This window comes from Ambystoma mexicanum, chromosome 8 (assembly GCF_040938575.1).
Source record: "Ambystoma mexicanum isolate Mex_15411 chromosome 8, UKY_AmexF1_1, whole genome shotgun sequence".
In the NCBI taxonomy this organism is placed as follows: domain Eukaryota; kingdom Metazoa; phylum Chordata; class Amphibia; order Caudata; family Ambystomatidae; genus Ambystoma; species Ambystoma mexicanum.
Window position 1 is genome coordinate 591,709,223 of NC_090929.1, and position 18,927 is coordinate 591,728,149.

The 18,927-nt window shown below is 49.3% G+C and overlaps 1 long non-coding RNA gene across 1 annotated transcript in view; it reads left to right on the forward strand.

The window, feature by feature from the left end:
• The window catches only part of LOC138472229 (uncharacterized), a 395,307-nt gene that overhangs the window by 33,980 nt on the left and 342,400 nt on the right, over positions 1–18,927 (forward strand). Inside the window, exon 2 of the long non-coding RNA XR_011268575.1 lies at positions 2,815–2,933. This is a non-coding gene — a long non-coding RNA (uncharacterized lncRNA). The remainder of the gene's footprint in view (positions 1–2,814; positions 2,934–18,927) is intronic.

The following is an 18,927-nucleotide window of genomic DNA, read 5'->3' on the forward strand; positions in this document are numbered from 1 at the left end:
AGACATAGTTGGGGGCACATAAAGTGGATTGGAAACAAGATCCTTAGTAGCTGATAATCACATCAATAGATGATGGGCACTCCTTGTTTATAGAAAGGCATACACATTGAAGCGCCTGGCGTCTAGCGGCAAAAGCTCTGGCAAAACATTCTTAAAACAAGTGTTAGAAATACCTGGCCTGGAATATCTAGGTAGATGGATTAGCAGATGACGATTGGGTTAAGGTCAGGGCTATTTTGGGATTTCGGATGGAGGAGGCACCAAGACGGTAGGGAAAAGTTCTATTGGAGATGATAGTCAATCCAGCCACTCATTAAGACTTTTCCCTTTTGAGACCCAGTGAGGGTAGGTTAGCGACTAATGAGTACACTGGTGATCACCAAGGCTGTTCGGGGCTGTCTGCCTACAGGGACGTCATTTAGGGGTTGCCAGAGGTTGCAAGAGCGACCGCTGACGATTGGCCAGCGACCTCTGACAATCTCTTGCGACCTCCAGCATTGCGTCCAATCAGAGGATGGGGCGTTGCAGCTATCTTCATGCCGTGCTGCGTGCTAGTCCTCCATTTTGCACGTGGTTTCTCTGAAGACGTGCGCGGCGCTCCTGAGTTCCTGTCCTCCTGTGTCCAAGCAAGACCAACTTCACAGTGCTTCACAGTGAGTAGACAGTCTGAGTCAAGTGGGGTTGGGGTGGCAGTGGTTGAGTCTGACTGAGGTGAGGTCGGGGGGCGGAAGCGGGTGTGTGCGCAGGGATTGCTGCAGCGTGTGTGTGGTCTTTGTCGGTGGTGCCCTCGCCTACCCCGTGAGCATAAAGCACTAATATGTTGGATTAAGGGCCGGCTCTCTGCACAGGTGACCAAAGGGCCACCATTTGTATTTCCAGCCCAACAAGTTCCACTAGGCTGACGGTGGCACAAGCTTTACCAAACTCCCCCACCCCTCAAGCTGGTGGCCTTCACCAAACGGGTTACACCAGAGAAAATTAAGGGATCTTGTACAGTGCAATCTGTGGCTGGAACAGTTTGTAGGCACTTCAAGGGTTAGCAAGTGGGGTTTCCCGGCCAGATACGGTTATGTATTGAAGTTTCGTAAAGCTCTACAAGCAGAGCAAACTGGCAGAAAGCATAGGTGGGGGGTAGGCAGCAGGGAGAGAGGGGAGGCAAAGACCATGTGCTCAGGGCTGCATTGTTCCCCTCCCAGACCTACCACATTGTACACTTGTACAGATAGTTTACACAAAAAGTTTACAAAAAATCTGCGTTTTTTAGTGAATGTTTCAAAAGTCGATGTTGAGGGGCAGTCGCTGTCGCCCTTTTAGGGCTCCTGTTTATCAGTGTCATTAGATCGTGGCTTGGTTGTCAGGGGTCGGGGTTGGGGGGCTGGTAGGCAAGGACGTTCATAGCCAGGTTCTCTAGAAAGGCCCACTGGGTTGAGGTCCACAGGGCACTCAAGTTATTCCGCCCTCGCTTTAACTACCCATTCTAGGAATTGCAGTCCCGCATTAAGCAAATGGAGGAAGTAAAAATACCAGGACGGGAATACAATTAATATACAACAGGACTGGAGAAGCCATTCACCGACATCGCCTTCACAGACCCCTCCTATCAAACACTCCGCGTTTCAGTCTGTCAGCAGGGCGGCTATCCACGTTCTGGGGAAAGGCTGTTTTATTCACCCTCTCGCTCACATTGCGAAACCACCCTTTTCTTGTGTGTGACGGGCCTCATTGTGAAGTCTATTTTGAAAGTTTTACTTTATCCCTCTTGCAGTTTCTGAGGGAGAACTGCACACCAAATCAAGCCGAAAATGCCTCTTCACACCAAGAACAGCCCTTATTTAAACTTGCTAAACGTACAAGGGTTGCTTTTATTCCCTCATCAGGTTAGAAGTGCCCACCCTGCGCATATCATCTCTACTGAAATTCCCCGGGGCTCGAGATGTGGAGACCCTGGTCACAGAAGTGTCCCTTACACTATTCGGCAGATCTGCAAATCTGGAACACCTGAAATGCACCCGGCCGTGCTACAGGGTGGCCGGTTGAATCCCCCCTTCCTCATCCCCCAGCACGTATCTACTATTAGAGAGCAGGAATAACTAAAGCAAGGCACTGCAGTTTCTTGCTGTGTGAATTTTACAAGGAGTTTAATCCATTTATGGGCACCCCACGTGCAGCTGTGCGGTTTCATAGCACTGCAAGGAAAGGACGTTGGTTATCATTGCTTAAACCACCGATTCAATGGATGGAAGATGGAGTCAGCCCTGCTGCCATTCAAACCTGCAACCTGCAGGTTGCGTGTAAATCACTGCAGTAGGTGCATTTCCCCCATGAGCTGCATCCCAGTGTCGTCCTACAGCCTGTTTCAGTCATAAGGTGCTGCCGCAGGCCCTGGCCCACTGGCAGACAGCAGTTACTTTGTTATATACAGTCATGCAAGTCAGTTGGCGGCCCGGCTGCAGGGAATAAATTGCCATGTGCAAGTGGCCCAACTTTTCATCTCCTTTTCAGATTTTGGGTAAGGATGCGGCACTAGATTGTCAATGCAGAAGCACTGCATAAGTGGAATAACAGTTTTCAATGTTGGTAATCAGGGTTTGTAACGCACAAAACTTCTGCAGACCTTGTATGGTAGGATGTGTACCTGCAACAAACACATTATACTTGTTTTGAAAGTGTGAGAGTGCGATGGTAGTAATGTATAGAAACAAGAACTTGAAATGTTTTTTCCTCTTGACTTATGCAAGTGCTTTGAACAGATGCAGGAAGATGATCACGTAGCAGTATTTGTCAATGCACTAATGAAACCCATTTTAAACTTAGCTCTAGGTTGTGAAGGAGATGAAAATCTGAGACGTCGGCTGTTTTGTGCAGGAGGAATGAAGTCTATGAAACATCTGCAAACAGTACAACACAGCACTGTCGAATCAGAAGAAAATGGGGTAAGTGCCAAAATCATTTAAGACTGTGGATGCCTTCGACTAGAAGAATAAATGTTCTCTGGGGAAATATTCTCCCTCTCCCCTTTTATCCTGGCTTTCCCTTATCCCCATACCCGCCTATCCGCCCCCTGTCCCTCCAGAATGTTATTTTGCTCTGTAGTCCTGTTGAAATAACAGGGCAGATACACATAAATAGGGGATTTGGGTTCATACACTTCCCATGGCAACATGGACCTTGACACACAGCTACATATGATGATCCATTCTTGTATGAAATGTCACAATACAGAGATATCATAACCATATTTATCTTAGTGCACTGAGGGCTAATGCTTTATGATGTCACTTCCTGTGATGTCACACGGGGGTGTGGTCAAATGATATCACTTCCTGTGATGTCACAGGGTGTGGGCAAATGACATCACCTCCTGTGATGTCACTCTTGGGGGCGTGGCATTGTGATGTCACTTCCGCTACCTCTGGCATTTTGGTGAGATGACGTCCCTGCCTGCCTAGCCCTTAAGATGGTGGAGTGTTGTCACTTCTTCCTTTCACAAAAATGTGTGCTGGCTTCAGTTTCAGCATGGATCCAGGGCTGTCTGACTCTTCCATGAGGGTTCCATGATACTCGTACTTAAATTGGATTGCGCAGCGCGGGTGCCATTGCCATTGAGGTACACCAGACATACATATTCTTTATGGGCTTGGCAGGGAGGCAGTGCCAGGTAGCTGAAGAAACACACAGGCACTGTCCTTTTGGTGGGTTGATACTTTAGAAGCGTTTAATTAAACATGGTAATATATTTCCAAAGTATAAACATGACCCTAAAAGGTAAATGCATAATCATCACTGATACATATAACATTATATACACATGTTCTCACAGGATCCACCATGTGACAGGTGGTCCAGGTGGAACCGCTAACTCCGCCCCTTCTGGGCGCTGTACGACGATGAGGTCTCCCCTACGTTGCTGCAGACCTCCCTGCCATACCCTATGTTGGGGGGTCATACCAGGAGGCAACCTTGTCTTGTCAGACCCCTTCTGCCTCCTGGCCCCACCCCTCCCTTTTGGCCACCTCCCTGTTGGACCGCCGTCAGCCTGAAGCCACCCAGTGAGAGGCAGACCGTGCCCTCGCTGTTGCACTACACATCAGGGTACCCCTGGGAGGGGTAAATCACTGACCACAAGGTACACCCCCACCTGGCTATCCCCCGCTGCTTCTTATCCTAAAAGGATGGTGGGATGTAAACTGGATGCAGAAGGCAGCGTCAAAGTTCCCCAGCGGCATGCAGGTGGTGGACGAGCATCAGTGAGTCATCTTGTGGGTGAAAAAGAGCTGCTGCTCTCTCCAGCCACATAGCCCCCTTTTTAACGGCTCCATTTGGCAACATTGCCGTGTCCGCTGCAGTTTTGTTCTGGCCGGGGGCATGTCATCACACCCCCGGACAGTTCTAGGTAGCTGCTTCCTGCAGCCACCTACCTCCTCAGCCATTCTGGCACCTCGCGCTCCACCCACACTGCGGCCTCTCCACTGGGGGAGAGCACAAGCCTTCATGGGCTCGGCAGAGAGGCAGTACCTGATAGCTGAAGAAACACACAGACACCAGCCTTTTGGATAAATATGGCCACAGTTAAATTAACACTTCTAAAGTATCAACACACCAAACGTGAACCTAAAAGATAAATGCATAATCACAGATGCATATAAAATTATAAAACACATTGTCAGAGGTTCTTCCGTGTGACAGGTGATCCAGGTGGAACTGCTAACTCTGCCGCCTCTGGGCGCTGTACGATGGTGAAGGTCCCCCCTACGTTGCTACAAACCTCCCTGCCATACCCTATGTTGGGGTTGATCCCAGGAGGCAACCTTGTCTTGTTCGACCCCTTCTGCCTGCCGCCACACTCACCCCTTTTGGCCACCGTTGTCCCCGAGCCACCCAGTGAGAGGCAGATAGTGCCCTCATCACTGCACCATACCTCAGGGTCTCCCTGGGAGGGGTAAATCACTGACCACATGGACCACCCCCACCTGCCACAGGACCGTCGACCAACCGGTCAGGGGTACTCCCCCTAGCTTCTTTTGTCCGTATTAGTGCTACAAAATTCTTAATGAAGGGTGAGATCCCCTCTCCTGCCACCCTTTGAGAAACGATACCCGGGGAGCCCGCAAATCGACCGCCTGTGTGCGGTACCCCCTTGGACCCATCCTCCCGCAGACACTCTCTGTACAAGGCCTCCCAGTCCTTTTCGAAGCAGGACCCATACGCTCTATAGGCTCTGCACGTCAGGACTGCCGCCAGGCTACAATCCTTAGACACAACAAATCCTCCCGCTCCAAAGGAACCACAATCTAGCCCTTGTCGCTTAAACTGGGCCAGTGCCCCTCATAGAGGAGTGGCCCCTCACCCAGCCCCCTCTGTCCAAAACCCCCCAGCCATGCTCGATGTGGGACCCACACTCACCATAGGTTCTGGACTTCAGGACTACCGCCAGGGGGCAAATGTCAAACAACCCACACCCAAGCAACCCCAATCTAGCACCTGTCACTTAACCTGGGCAATTCCCATCAGTAAGGTGAGGCCCCTCACCCATCACACCCCACAAGCAACAATACCCAAGGAGCCCGCAGACCCTGTGCCTGCGTCCAGCACCCTTGGGTCCTCATCATCCTTCCCCCTGCAGACCGTCCCTGTCCAAAGCCTTCCAGACCTGCTCACAGTGGGACCCACACACAAAAATTGGCTTTGGATGGTAGGCCTGTCGCCAGGGGGCTAACGTCTATCACAACAAACCCCCCTAGAAACCACATCTGAGCGCCTGTCACTTAGCCTGGGCCAATGCCCGGACGTGTGGCGCCTCATGGGTCACACTCCACGAGCACTGATACCCGTTGAGCCCACAGACCATCTGCCTGTGTCCAGCGCCCTCGGATCCCGATTTCGCACCCCTGCAGGCCCTTCCTGCCCAACGGCCCTCCAACCACGCTTGGTGTGGAACATCCACCCCTTGGTTCCGGACACCAGGACTGCCACCAGGGGGCAAGCATATATCACCGAAACCCTATGCCACCACAACTATACCCAGGCAGCCCACAGACCTATTATGGGCCAAAGCCCAGTAGAACAGTGAGCCCCCGCCACACCCCCTGAAAGACGATACCCAAAGGAGTCCACAGACCCTTGGCCTCCGTCCAGCATCTCATGATCCTGCTTTTCCGGCCCCGCAGGCCCCCAACTGCCAAGAAGCCCCAGTCCCTGCTCACAGTGGGAACATCCACACTATTGGCTCCGGACACTAGGACTGCCGCCAGGGCGCAAGCATATATTACCACAAATCCACCACCACCCCCTGAGAAACCATACCCCGGAAGCCCACAGCCCGTCAGGCCGGGTCCAGCTCCTTTGGATCCTGATCCCGCAGCCCCTACCAAACCCAGCTGCCCAACTCCCTCCAGCCCTGCTCCTGTCGGAACCCCCACCCCACAGTGGCTCCAGGCACTCAGGCTGCCGCCAGGGCGCAGGCCTCTACCAGCCAAGCCCATAAAAAGCCACAACCAAACCTGACACTAATCATGTGCAACGTCTGGCAATCGCCCCCTACTTAAAATAAAATATGCTGGATAACAGCCTGAAGAGACCCGCAGAAGGTCAACACCAATGCCTGTGCATGCGCCCCCTCTCTGTGAAGGCTCTCCCTAGCTAACTCCAGACATTGAACCGTATCCAGTGAGGGCCGGCCAGGCCTCTTCTCCCCCCTCAACCCACTGATTGTATTATCTGTTTAGGCGCTTGCTATCGCTATTGTTAACCACCACCTCTGCAGCGCTTTCAAATACTCCTGTACTAAAACACAGGTGCTACAAAGAGCTCATAACCGCAATAGTACATTAGGGCTGCACCTGGTCCCGGCCCACCGGAACAGCTGCCGAGTAAGGTGACATTGAAGATTGAAGCTCTTTACAGATGGACTCCTCATAAAACCTAAACATATTTGCACCCAAAAACTCAGGTTCTTACGTCGCGCATGCAACACTGCAACTGCAAAGCTATATTGGGTTTTCCTTCTGTCCTCACTAGCTAAGTGTAGTAACTTCCTGCAAGATACACCTGAGCCAGTGATGACAGGGAGCAGGAACCAGGCTGACTCAGGTATGTATCAAAAGGAAGATGCTTTATTTAACCCTTAGTTTCATAGATATAGTTAGAAGATGAGAGAACATCTGTCCTGGTCCCTTGCCTAGCTCCCAGTTCCCAACCGTCAACCTTGGAATGGCCAAGCCCCAAACACTCCACAGTCAATCAAGCATTCCACAGGGCCAAGCTACTCACACAGACACACAAGAGCATACAAGATACTACACTAAGCCAACATGCTAGTCCTGCAACTCCCAATGAGAACCTACGCATAGCAGTGGAGCGTGGTACAACACACTAGAATCCATACCCTGAACCCGTGCATCAACCCTGCAATAAAGGACCTTTTCACTGCAAGGCTTAGAAGCCATGCTACTAAGCAGCAGAGGCGAGAGAATCTACAGAGAGTAGGCTAGCAGCCCGGGACAACCCGAATCTTGCCAAATCCTCTTAGAAGCCAACCTGTATGGTTACAAATGCATCGAGCCCAATCGCAATCGCCATTCCCTTGCACTGCACAACCCATGCACAAACCCGGATTTCCCGTGGTATCACTCAAGGCTTTCACCACTGTGCTGGTGTGTAGGCATTACATACTTAATTCCTTCCCCAATGGGACATTTTAAAAACATCAATCCAAACAATGCAATTTCCGATGATTGCAAACCCAATAAAATGAAATGCTGAGTGCAGTATCAGCTGTGCAGAATTCAGCCCTTCAAACAATGAAATTTACACCCTGCGATTGCCGCTACAATAAGTGAAATTCTTAGTGCAGTGTCCAACCTCGATCTCAGCTGCCATATCAAACCATGAAATTGCCTGTGCGCAGCGGCACATTTTTACATATCCATTCAAACAATGCAATTGCCCGATGATTGCGGATCCAATGAGCTACATGCTGAGTGGAGAATCTAACCTCAATCTGCCCATACGATCCAGTCCCCCAAACCCTCTGCTATGGGTGTACCTTTAACCTCTCTCGACCGTGCAAACATGCACCCCAACACCTTCTCCCCAGCTTCACCAGATCATTGCCCCCATATGCTCTCCTTCTCCTCTCCTCCATTGCCGGGCAAACTTGGTGTACCCGCAAACCCTCAGCCCTAATCCAGTGTATGTCAAGCTCTGCCGCGTCTGACAACAAATCTTGCCGCTCTGACACTCTGTGCTCCATTCTCCTTAAGAACGAGTTCCCACGACCCACACTACTGGCTTCGCAATCCGCCCTACGCAGGTAGACACAAGAGTATGTTAGACATGTCATTAATATCTCAGCCGGTGAAGACCCTAGTGTCCCCAGCACCACCATAGTATCACAGTCCTGGGACCCCCACCTTTTGCTTTTCCTTCTCTCACCTGACCCATGTCAACATTCCAGGTGGGGCATAATGTACCCTTTGTAAGACCTGGACTTCCAACGCCCAATTTCCTTAATTTCACTTTCCTTGCACCCAAACTGGGCTGCGTTGGTGGCTACCCCAGTCTGGAAGGAATGAGGGGCAAACACTATCCACCCGAGCCCTACTCTCACCAGGGCTTTCTCAAGGACTTCGCTGAATTGAAATCTAGAGAGGCTTGATCCATCCCTATTTTGGAACAAGGGCCCTCCTTCTCCCCCTCCAGCCGCCCCCTCCACCCAAAAGGCCAGGAATGCTCACAACAACCTTACTGGGCTGATTTCCGCTTTGACCTTCCTCCTTAGTGAGAACCCAACCTCCTTTCCCTCCTGGTCTGTTTTGGATTTTCTCAGCCAATGATATATCTGTCATCCCCATCCCTTGACAGGTCCTCATGGGCCAACCACCTGCTCTGTCTGTTCTGGAAGACCCCACCAGTTCCCCTATCCTGAATGCTCCAAAGAAAGCCGTAGCAAAATCTGCCCTGAATAAATATACTTCCCATACATCCCTGCAAATTTCCACCAGGTTACCCATGATTGTGGCCACTTTCTTATGATCGAGATTGTCTGCTGTGCCCCCTCGGGAGCTCTATCCTTCTCCACCCTAACGGGGCATTTTTTTTACCGCAAAATCTGCAGAAGGGGGTGCTCTTCCTTTAATCCCTGCAAAAACCAGATGGCAGACATTTTTGTGTTGGCTGCCCCTAACAATGCCCCCAAGCCTTGCACATGCTCTCCCTGTGGAATACGTCCAAAAGGCGTCAGCTGCGCTATTATAAATACCCAGCACGTATTTTGCCTGAAAGTGTACATTGTTTTTTAAACGTGTCAATTTAGGGCACGTCGTCTTTTGAGGACACCACGAACATGCTGTCAGACCGGAACATCACATCTCTGTCCTTCAGCTCTGCTCCCCAAATCTCCACTGCGACTACTATGGGGAAGAGTTCTTAAAATGTAATGTTCCTGGTCAGGTCACTGCCCTCCCAGCTATCCAGCCACTGCTGTCCGCACTATCTCTTTACCAGAATGGCCTCAAAACCTACGCTACCTGCAGCGTCGCCGTAGAGGCCCAGTTGCTAGCTGTTCTTTGCCTCAGCTGTCCATACCAACACCCTGTTGAATTCGTCACAGAAGGTGTCGCAGATCACCAGGTCATCTTTTAGCTCTGTGGAAAGCCTTGTGTGATAGTGCATCTTTGTCAACCCTGACATGACCCAAGCAATTGCCCTGGAGAATGGCCTGCCCATTGGAATAATCTGCAGGGTGAAGTTCAGCTGCCCCACCAAGCTGTGTAGCTGACCCAAGGTCACTTTCTTTGCCCGCAAGCAAGTTGATACTGCCTCTCTGAAGTCCCTGACATTGTCCTCGGGCAGGCGGTACACCCCCTTATCCGAGTCTATTTCGATGCACAGAAAACATAGCGATATTGTGGGCCCTTCTATTTGTTCCTCTGCGAGTTGCACTCCCATTTCCTCTGTTACCCTCTGAAATGCCTCCAGTGCCCTCCTGCACTGATCTGATCCCAATGGGCCCATAAATAAGAAATCGTCCAGGTAATGAAGCACTTGCGTTCCCTTCCATTCTCTTTGTTGCCCACTCCAGAAATGTGCTGAATGCCTCGAAGTAGGAACGCGATATTGAAAACCCCCATCGGCATGCACTAGTCAAAGTAGAATCCTCTCCCCACTTGGAAACCCAGTAAATGGCAAGTGTCTGAGTGCACTGGCATGGCAATCATCTGGGTGCACTGGCAATAATCGGAATGCCTATTTGATGTCAGATTTTGCCAGCAAGGCCCCTCTCCCCAATTATTGTAACACCGCCAGTGCCACATCAAAGGACGCATGCCTGACAGAGCACAAGTCCTCATCACTAGCATCGTTCACCAACACCCCCTTAGGAAATTATGAATTGTGAATCAATCTGAATTTCCCAGGTTCTATTTTGGGGACGATCCCCACCGGTGAACATACAAACTTCGGCGGGGCGAGGACGAGAATGGCCCGCCATCCTGCCCAGCTTCCGCTCTTTGTCCACCCAGTCTTGTACCAATCCTGGTTGGCTTTTTTGTGCGCACCTCTCCCTTGGTACTAGCGGAGTTGTAAACCCCTACACCGAAATCCTGAAACCTTGTGAGAAACACACTACTAGTAGTTGAGCCTCCTTATGCCAAAAGGTACCCATTTGCCGAATTCCTTAGCACGTCCACCCGCAGCGTGGCCTTCCCAGCGCCAACCCCTTACTTATGCTCTTTGTTTCTCTTTGCACACTTGGCCTCCCCGTGCCCAATCATCCCACAAAATGAACAGATGTGCTTAAATTTGCACACTGGTCTTGCACCAATAGTTTTATTAAAGACCCAACATGCTCCCTGCGTCTGTCTCCTTGTACCAAAGCTTTTGCTGGATGTTGTGCAAACCACTGTGCAGCTTACCCATAAGTCCATCGGCCTGGTTCCCCACTCCATTTGCGCATTCCATGCCTTGGTGCTCCTGAACCTTTCATCATATACTAACCAAACCCCAAAAGCAGTCATGGTACATCGAAAACACCAAGTGATGATAGTACCATAACTTCAGGTGTAACTCAGCGGATTTTTCTAGCAGTATTGCTGAAAATATAGCAAAACTAGTGGCTCAATTGATTGCAGACTTTTTACCAAAGAATTTCCTGTGTTTCCCTTCTCCCTTTGAGTCCTTACACAATGAATCTCTCCTGTAATCCAACAATGAGAAGATATCAATGTTTTTATGCTTCCAAATAGTTTCCTTTGTGTACAGCGACATATGCCATGTATGCATACCTGGTGTTTTTGCATGACCTGGCACAGGGGCCTTCTCAGCCATCCTGCTTCCTGAAGGTATCTCTGCTGCTGTTGTGGGTGCCACATTTTCGCCCCTGTACCATTTGTTTTGCTCGTCCCTCCTGGCGTGCTCACGCCCGTACCTGGTGTTGCGCCTGTTGCCGCTATCGCCTGGTTTCCTGTGGCTTACCTTCTCACTTGAATCCCCAGTTGTCCAACCATCTCCCCTCCGGTTGTGACAGCACTTGCTCCCCGCGGTTGCCCCCCACCTCCTGGTGGGGTCCTGTTGAGCCCCCTCCCCCAGAGGGGGCAGATGCTAGCGGCTTGGATGCCTTCGATGGTGCTGGCCATGACTGCTATTGTGGCCCCCCTGCCATTCCCTGCAATTACCCCCTGCTTGCCATCCGGTTCAACCACCCGCATTTCTGGGCCCTGGGGACCCCCAGCTATACCTGGGCCCCTGCCAGTTAACCATTCCGCATGGGTTGTTCTGGATGTTGTTCATTGCCCAGGGTTTATTTCCCTGTCCCCAATGCCATCCCAATGGAGGGGGGAATCCTGGTCCTTGTGGGGCCCCCGCCAGTGCCCCCCCCCACCCCTGACCCAGTGCTTTTATCCCCTGCTGGCACTGGCCCAGCAGCTGCTGTGGGGTGGAACTACCATTACCACCTCCACTGCTGAACGGGCTGTAGGAGTACCTCTTTTTGCTGCTTTTTTTTGCTTGTCTTTGCTGTGGAGAATGCCGCCCTTGGGGCCACATTGGACCTCCTGGCTTTTCCTCCACTCTGGCTTCCTCCCTTATAGGCTCTCCACCGCCACCCCTCCTGGTGCAGGATTCCCAGAGAGGGAAGCCATGATTACCATGATGCATCCTTGCCCTGCATCATGGTAATCAGGGCTGCTAATTTACCTAGATCCATAGCCTTTGACCACAACACCTGTTAATTCAGTACTTAAACGTGGAAAAATGTGCTCCGTATTAATTTGTATCTTCGCCTTGTAACAAAAATTGCCACCTCACTCCCCAAGCTTAGAAACAGTCAGTAATCCATTCCTTAAACACTCATGGTCACTGAGTTTTTTTACAAGAATATGCCACCTCTCCTCCTTGTTTGCGCCTAACTGCGACCTTGATATTAGCAACGTTCAATTTCTGCTCTTGTAAAATGCCCAAATACTCAATTCCATCAATTTCGCCGAGTATTCAAATTATGCAACCTCTCCCCGCCTTCTGCTGGCATTTTTCCTACTGTAATCACATGCAACCTCTCTCTGCCCGGTGCAAGCGTTTTTTGCCTTTTGCAATACGGATGCAACCTCTCCACGCTTATTTCAAAAGAATGCCAGCAATCTCGCCGAAAATCCAATCTATGCGACTTCTCCCCGCTCCAACCTTCCCGGTCACTGTCTATGATTAGTAATATGCAACCTCTCCCCGCCTGCTTGAGTTTATTGATGCAACTCTCCCCGCTAGAGTAAATATGCCTCCTGTGTGGCGTTGCAACTTCTCACTGCCAGCACTTAGAGTCTCCGGCCCTGCACCCACAATCTTCTTGCACACACGATAACTCAAATACGCACACACTGCAAATACAAACCATAACACATACTATTTAAACTAAATTCATAACACTCTACAGTCCCTGCGCTATCCCTCACTGCCACTTCCCACCACCCTAACCCACCTGCGCTAACTCCTGACCCGCCTCCCAAACGCCACCTTACTGTGTCTCCCCGCCCAAGCCGGCACGTTCACTCCTTCACCTTCCTTTCCTCAAACGCACCGACACGACGGACAGCCACGGCAGGAGAATCCGGCAGGCGAATCCTCAGGAAGCAGACTCCAAAAGTATTCTGATGCAGACAGGTCAACATCGCGGGCCTGGACGGCAGAAACACAGCAGCACGAAATCCCCCAGGGTAAGGCAGAGAACTGTGCTCCTTTGCAGTCTTGTCCCCTTTTTATTTGTTTGTTTATTTGTTTATTTATATAGCGCGCCGGGCTCTAGGGCATCAGGGCGCTGAGCAAGAAATTGGTTACAGTAAGGACAAATAGAGACAATTTACAAATCCAGATCAGGTGTAGGGTACAGGGGAGACAAAAACAAAGCAAATTTCAGTACAGTGCAGGTGAGGGAGGGTAACAGGGGGATAGAGCAACACTAAAGGATATCTATACATTATATACATTGTCGCCATAGCTTGGCGGACAGTGTAGGGTTAAATAGGAAAGTTAAATCATTGGTCATGTGCTAGCAGCCATTGTTTGACGTTGGTTTTGAAAGACTGAAAGGAGGGCACGGCTCTGAAGTTGTCCGAGAGTGAGTACCACAGTTGAGCTGCCTTAACTGAGAAACCAGCGTCGCCAGTCATTTTGAGTTTGAAGTTGGGTATTTTTAGGCTGTTGGAATGAGTCGTTCTAATGGGTCTCTTGGAGGTGTGTCTGGTGAATCTATCTGTCAGGTAGATAGGGGCCTTGTTGGAGAGGCATTTATGTGTGATATTAAGTGCTTTGAGTTTAATTCTATCGTTTATGGAGAGCCATTTGATGGCGCGTCTTTCATGTGAGACGTGATGGGATTTCAGTATGCATAAGGCTGATCTTAAGGGGTAATTTCGAGTGTTTGTAATTTATTGGTATTACGTTTGTTTGTGCCCAAGTATAATGTGTTGCAGTAATCCAAACGGGATAGAATAAGCGCACAAGCTAAGGTTGTGCAATTCTCCACCGATAGGTATGGTTTGCAGGCGTGTATCAGTTTGCAGGTGTAACTAGTAGCTGATGCTGTGGCGTTTACTTGCTTGTTAAGGTTAAGTGCTGAATCCAGGTAAAATCCTAAAGTTTTTACCTCGTTAGCGACCTCGATTTTGATACCATTGATGGTGATGTGGCTGTAAAGGGAGGAGAGTTTGTTTAGTTTGCTGGCTGATCCAATGATTAAAAGCTCTGTTTTTCAGTCATTGAGGCATAGGCTGTGTGTCGCCATCCAGGTCTGTAAAATAATGTACATTTTGTTAATTAGTTCCACATTTTGACATAATCCCCTTGAATGGGGATGAGGATCTGTATGTCGTCCACGTAGTTGGTATATGAGACACCCAGTTTGTCGAGTATGTCAAAGAGGGGCTTTGTAAATATATTGTACAAAGTAGGGGAGACACATGAGCCTTGAGGTACGCCACAAGTGATAGGAGCTGGATCGGCAGCTGATAGTGCTGAGAAAACCCTGATAGATCTATTATCTAGGAAGGAGTTTATCCACATGGTGGCTTCCTTTGAAAAGTGAGCAGCTGATTTGAGGTGGTTGCACAAAACTTTGTGGTCAACCAAGTCGAACGCTGCCAATAGTTCTAGGAAGAGGAGGATAGATGCTTCTCCTGTGTCTTTTCTGTCGTCGAGTTGGTTCTTCGTGTCAAGGAGGGCGGTTTCGGTTCCCTGCCTTGGCCTGAAACCTGATTGTCCAGTGCCTAATAAATTGTTGATCTCCAGGTAGGATTGTATTTGGAGGTAGGCAGCGCAGTCCAGTATCTTAAGGAGCAATGGAATGGTTGTGATGGGCCTATAGTTGGTGGGGATGATGGGGTCAAGTTTTTTTTTTTTAGATAATGGTAGTACCCAAGCACCCTTGAGATTGGTGGGGACTGAGCAGGATTTGAAAGTTGCATTTATGAAGGGAGTGATAAATGAAGTTAGGTCTCTAGCTGCCTCTTTAATGATAGGTGCGTGACAAGTATCTCCGAGGCACCAAGAGGGTATGAGGGATGAGATAATGTCTAGTGTCTCACGTTTGGAAATGGCTCTGAATTTAAACTTACTGTCAGGTTTGGTTTGGTTATTTCTTTCAGGATGGCTTCTTGGATGTCTAATGCTATACTATGTAGGGTGGATTTTTTAGCAGCGGTTTTATCTTGGAGCATGTCAGTTTTGTTGCATAGGGCATTTTGGATGTCTGTACACCAGGTTTTGTTTTTGATGCAGGTGTCATTCAGTGCAATGGAAGATTCTAGTTTTCTTATTATAGAGAATATTTCTCTGGTATTAGAGTTGGCTTTTTTGATTTTTTCATTGAAGGATTCTTTTTTAGTTCAGATAATTTCACTTTTATATTTAGCTGAGAGTGAGGTGAGGAGTGGTTTGTTCAGGTCAGTTTGGTTGTTTTTCCAACCGGTTTCCGCCCTCTTTTTTTCTAACCGTAAGGATTTCAGGCTGGGGGTGAACGAAAGAGTTCAGGTGGGTTTGGGGTTTCTCTTTACTCCTTTTTAGTGAAGCAATGATGTTGATGGCTGAGTTAATAGTGTTGTACAGGTCAACCAGGTCGGTAGGGTCTGAAGGTAGGTGATTAGGGTTGGTTATAGTGTGGAGAAGCGGTAGGAGGTTTGTCGTTGTTATATTCGTTTTACATCTAGTTAGGGCCTAAGGGGCCATAGGTTTGGGTGAGTTAGAAGGTATTAATATGTCTTTTGAGGAACTGATTAGGGTGGGGTTATCCTGTTGTTGGACCTCAGCGCCCTTATCTGTATTTCTAATTTGATTTTTCAGGGTCGCATGGGAAAGTAACAACGGAGTACTTGGTTCCTCAACTCCGTTTATGAAAAATGGAACTTATTGGGTTGTTACATCGACTTGTTCCCAAGCGCCCATATGTTACCGAAAAGGATGACAAATGACTCCCTTTTCAGTGTTTAAAAACTCCACATCTCCACAAAGATGAGCAAGTCATCGAAACACGTGTAATCACATAGGCAGAAGAATATCCTGAAATAAACCACAAGTTGTGGAGTTTTTGAACACTGAAAAGAGAGTAATTTGTCATCCTTTTCGGTAATATGTGGGCGCTTGGGAACAAGTCGATGTAACAACCCAATAAGTTGAGTTAGAAGGTAGGCTGTCTTGGATTGTGAATGATATCAAGTAGTGATCTGTCCATACGCAAGGTTCAATAGAGGATATACATGATGAGCAGTTAATGTCTGCAAGCCAATCTAACGTACGGCCTTTAATGTGGGTAGGCTTGTTAATCCTGGTTGTGAGTCCTGCTTCATTGATAGTATTCACAAGAGTGGTGGCATTAAGGTCACGAGGATCGTTTAGTCCTAATTTGAAGTCTTCCAATAGGATTATTTGGGAGCCAGGTTTCGTGTTGGTGGATAGCAGGGACATAATGTCTTCTTCGAAGGATCCTAATGGACCAGGTGGTCGGTAGATCAAGTGTAAGGAGATGGTACGAGAGGGAGATAAGGCCAATTTTGCACCACTGCAAACCCTCCCCGCCTGGCCCAAGCCTGCGAAACCTGTCAGGCCACCGAATGTGGAACTGGTTCCACCCATGCCACCAGGCTGCCTCCCCTGCCACCCCAACCCGGCATCCCCACAAGAGCGGGCCATTTACCTTTCATGTGATGTCATGTCATTGATTTCTCCATGTAGCCTTCCAAGCACGTTGAAACATGCTCGGCATGTGCATATTGGGAAGTTCCTTCATGAGATGTTATTAGATGGACTGAACAATCTGTAAGAGCAAGCACTTTGGGTTTGGCGTGTGATTGGGGGGAGTGATGAATCAAGTGGTCACTAGCAGCAAAGTGACGACACGGATGTGATTTTCGACCACCTGGGAGAGAATATCTTGACCAACGTATGTAGAAGCGGCCTGGGGTAGATGCTTATTTCTGAGCAAACAAGGTTGTCTAATTTGCTCCCTAAGAAAGTCATTGCTTTTGTGAAAATGATCTGCTGGAAGGACTGGTGTGCTGGGGTGGGGGGAAAACCACTCAAAACATCTGTTAGGAAGGTCTTTGGGGAAATGGCAACATGGACTAGTTGTTATCTAAGCAAGCCACAGCAGCTTTGCTGCCTTTGCCCTGCTGGCCGAATGTGGCCTCCCCTGTAAATTGCCAGGGCTTGCCACCATTGGCTCACACGAGCCAGTGGCTGCCAAGAAGACTTGACATGAAGATCCTTTTTATGGATGTATAGGCCACATTCATTAACTTCAAAGTGCAACAACATCCTATTCAATAAATTAAGCATTTCAATTTCACTCAATTCTTTGTCATGTGGACTGCTCAAATTACAGTGCATGGCAGGGGAGCAGGCCTCACGCTGACCACACCCTTGGGAGCGATACAGGAGGCCCAAGACCCTGGACCTGCACCAAAACCCTCTGTATCCCACTCCTCTGGCCGCTTATGCCCCTATCAGCCCAAAGCCTTCCGGTGAGCGACAGTCTGTCCACTTCACTGGGTTTCCTGGGGAACCAGGGCCCTTCTATGGGCAAATTAACTTCCTTTCAGTCCAATGCCAACTGCCTCGTGAACCCCACCCCCCACCCTGGGTCATACTGATGAACACCATCAAGTCCTGCAAGTAGATCCTTGTTCCCTTTTCGGACAGGTGCACCCCATTCTGGTGGAACATGTCTGAGCCCCTCAAAAGTCCATAGGCCACACTCTGAAGGACCCATGGCTGGAAGCCAACTTAGCCAGTTCACTGGTCATTTTGTGGGCAGATATGTTCAATGTGCGGGCTCACACACCCCCTACCGCCCCTCACTCTTTCAATGGAATGATGTGGGACCACACAGAAATAGCCCCGGGACAAAGTTTGCCAATCCAGTCCCTCTCTGAACTCTGTATGACCTTAGAAAAGCAGGTTGTTACCCGCAATGTAAAGGATCACTAAATAGCGCCTGACCTTCTCTCTGACTATGGCCCACCAGAACTGATGTACTTGTAAGCCTCTGATACCAATCCACCATATCAACAAATCATCGCTGAAGCCAATCTTTCCCAGACCAAGCTCCTACATGAGCTGGAAGGCCCTCCTGATGAATGAATGACCCACAATTCACACCACAGCTCTGTCTACAAGAAGAAAACAATGTGTTACTGATCAGACCCACAAATTGCTGCTAGACCATCAAAAACGTGTCTGGTACCAATTTTTCCCACCTCTCCCTCCTCCCTTTTACCTTTCCAGTCCTACCCTAGAAGATGAGGCCATATATAGTGTCTGAACGCGTTGGACTTTCACCTTCCCAGTTTCATTATTTGACTATCGCCTGTCCCTAAACCAGCAGCCATGGCGGCAGCACCCCTCGTGAACGAATGGGAAGCATATTTCACTCCACCAAGTACTGCCCCAGCCAGAGCCCTGTGAAACACCCCCTTGAACTGGAATTGAGAAATACTGTCACTGTCCCTGTGCATCCACAGAGGTCTCTGCCCGTCTCCTCCTACCACCAATTAAGGCATCATAAACCCAACTGGGCATGCCTCAGAGTCCTCTTCAAACCTCAGCGAAATGCAGGTCCCGCTCCCTTCTTGATCCGTCTTGGATTGCCTTAACCATAGGCACACTATTGCATTGCCCACTAGTTCCACTCAATTCCTAGAGATCCTCCCATACTGGCGTGCACCAATTCACTGATATGGAATGCACGATCAAATGCTGTGACAAAAACAACCCTGAAAAGTAGAAACTTGTGCCCATCCCGACAGACACTTCAAAGATAACCCACTATCTTCTGCAATTTCACCACATCCAGGGACCCTCTAGCATCCTGCTTGATCCCCTGCAACTTTCTCCATCCTGATATGGCTTTCAGGCCGTGTAAACGGTGGAAGTGGTGACCTCCCCAGCCAA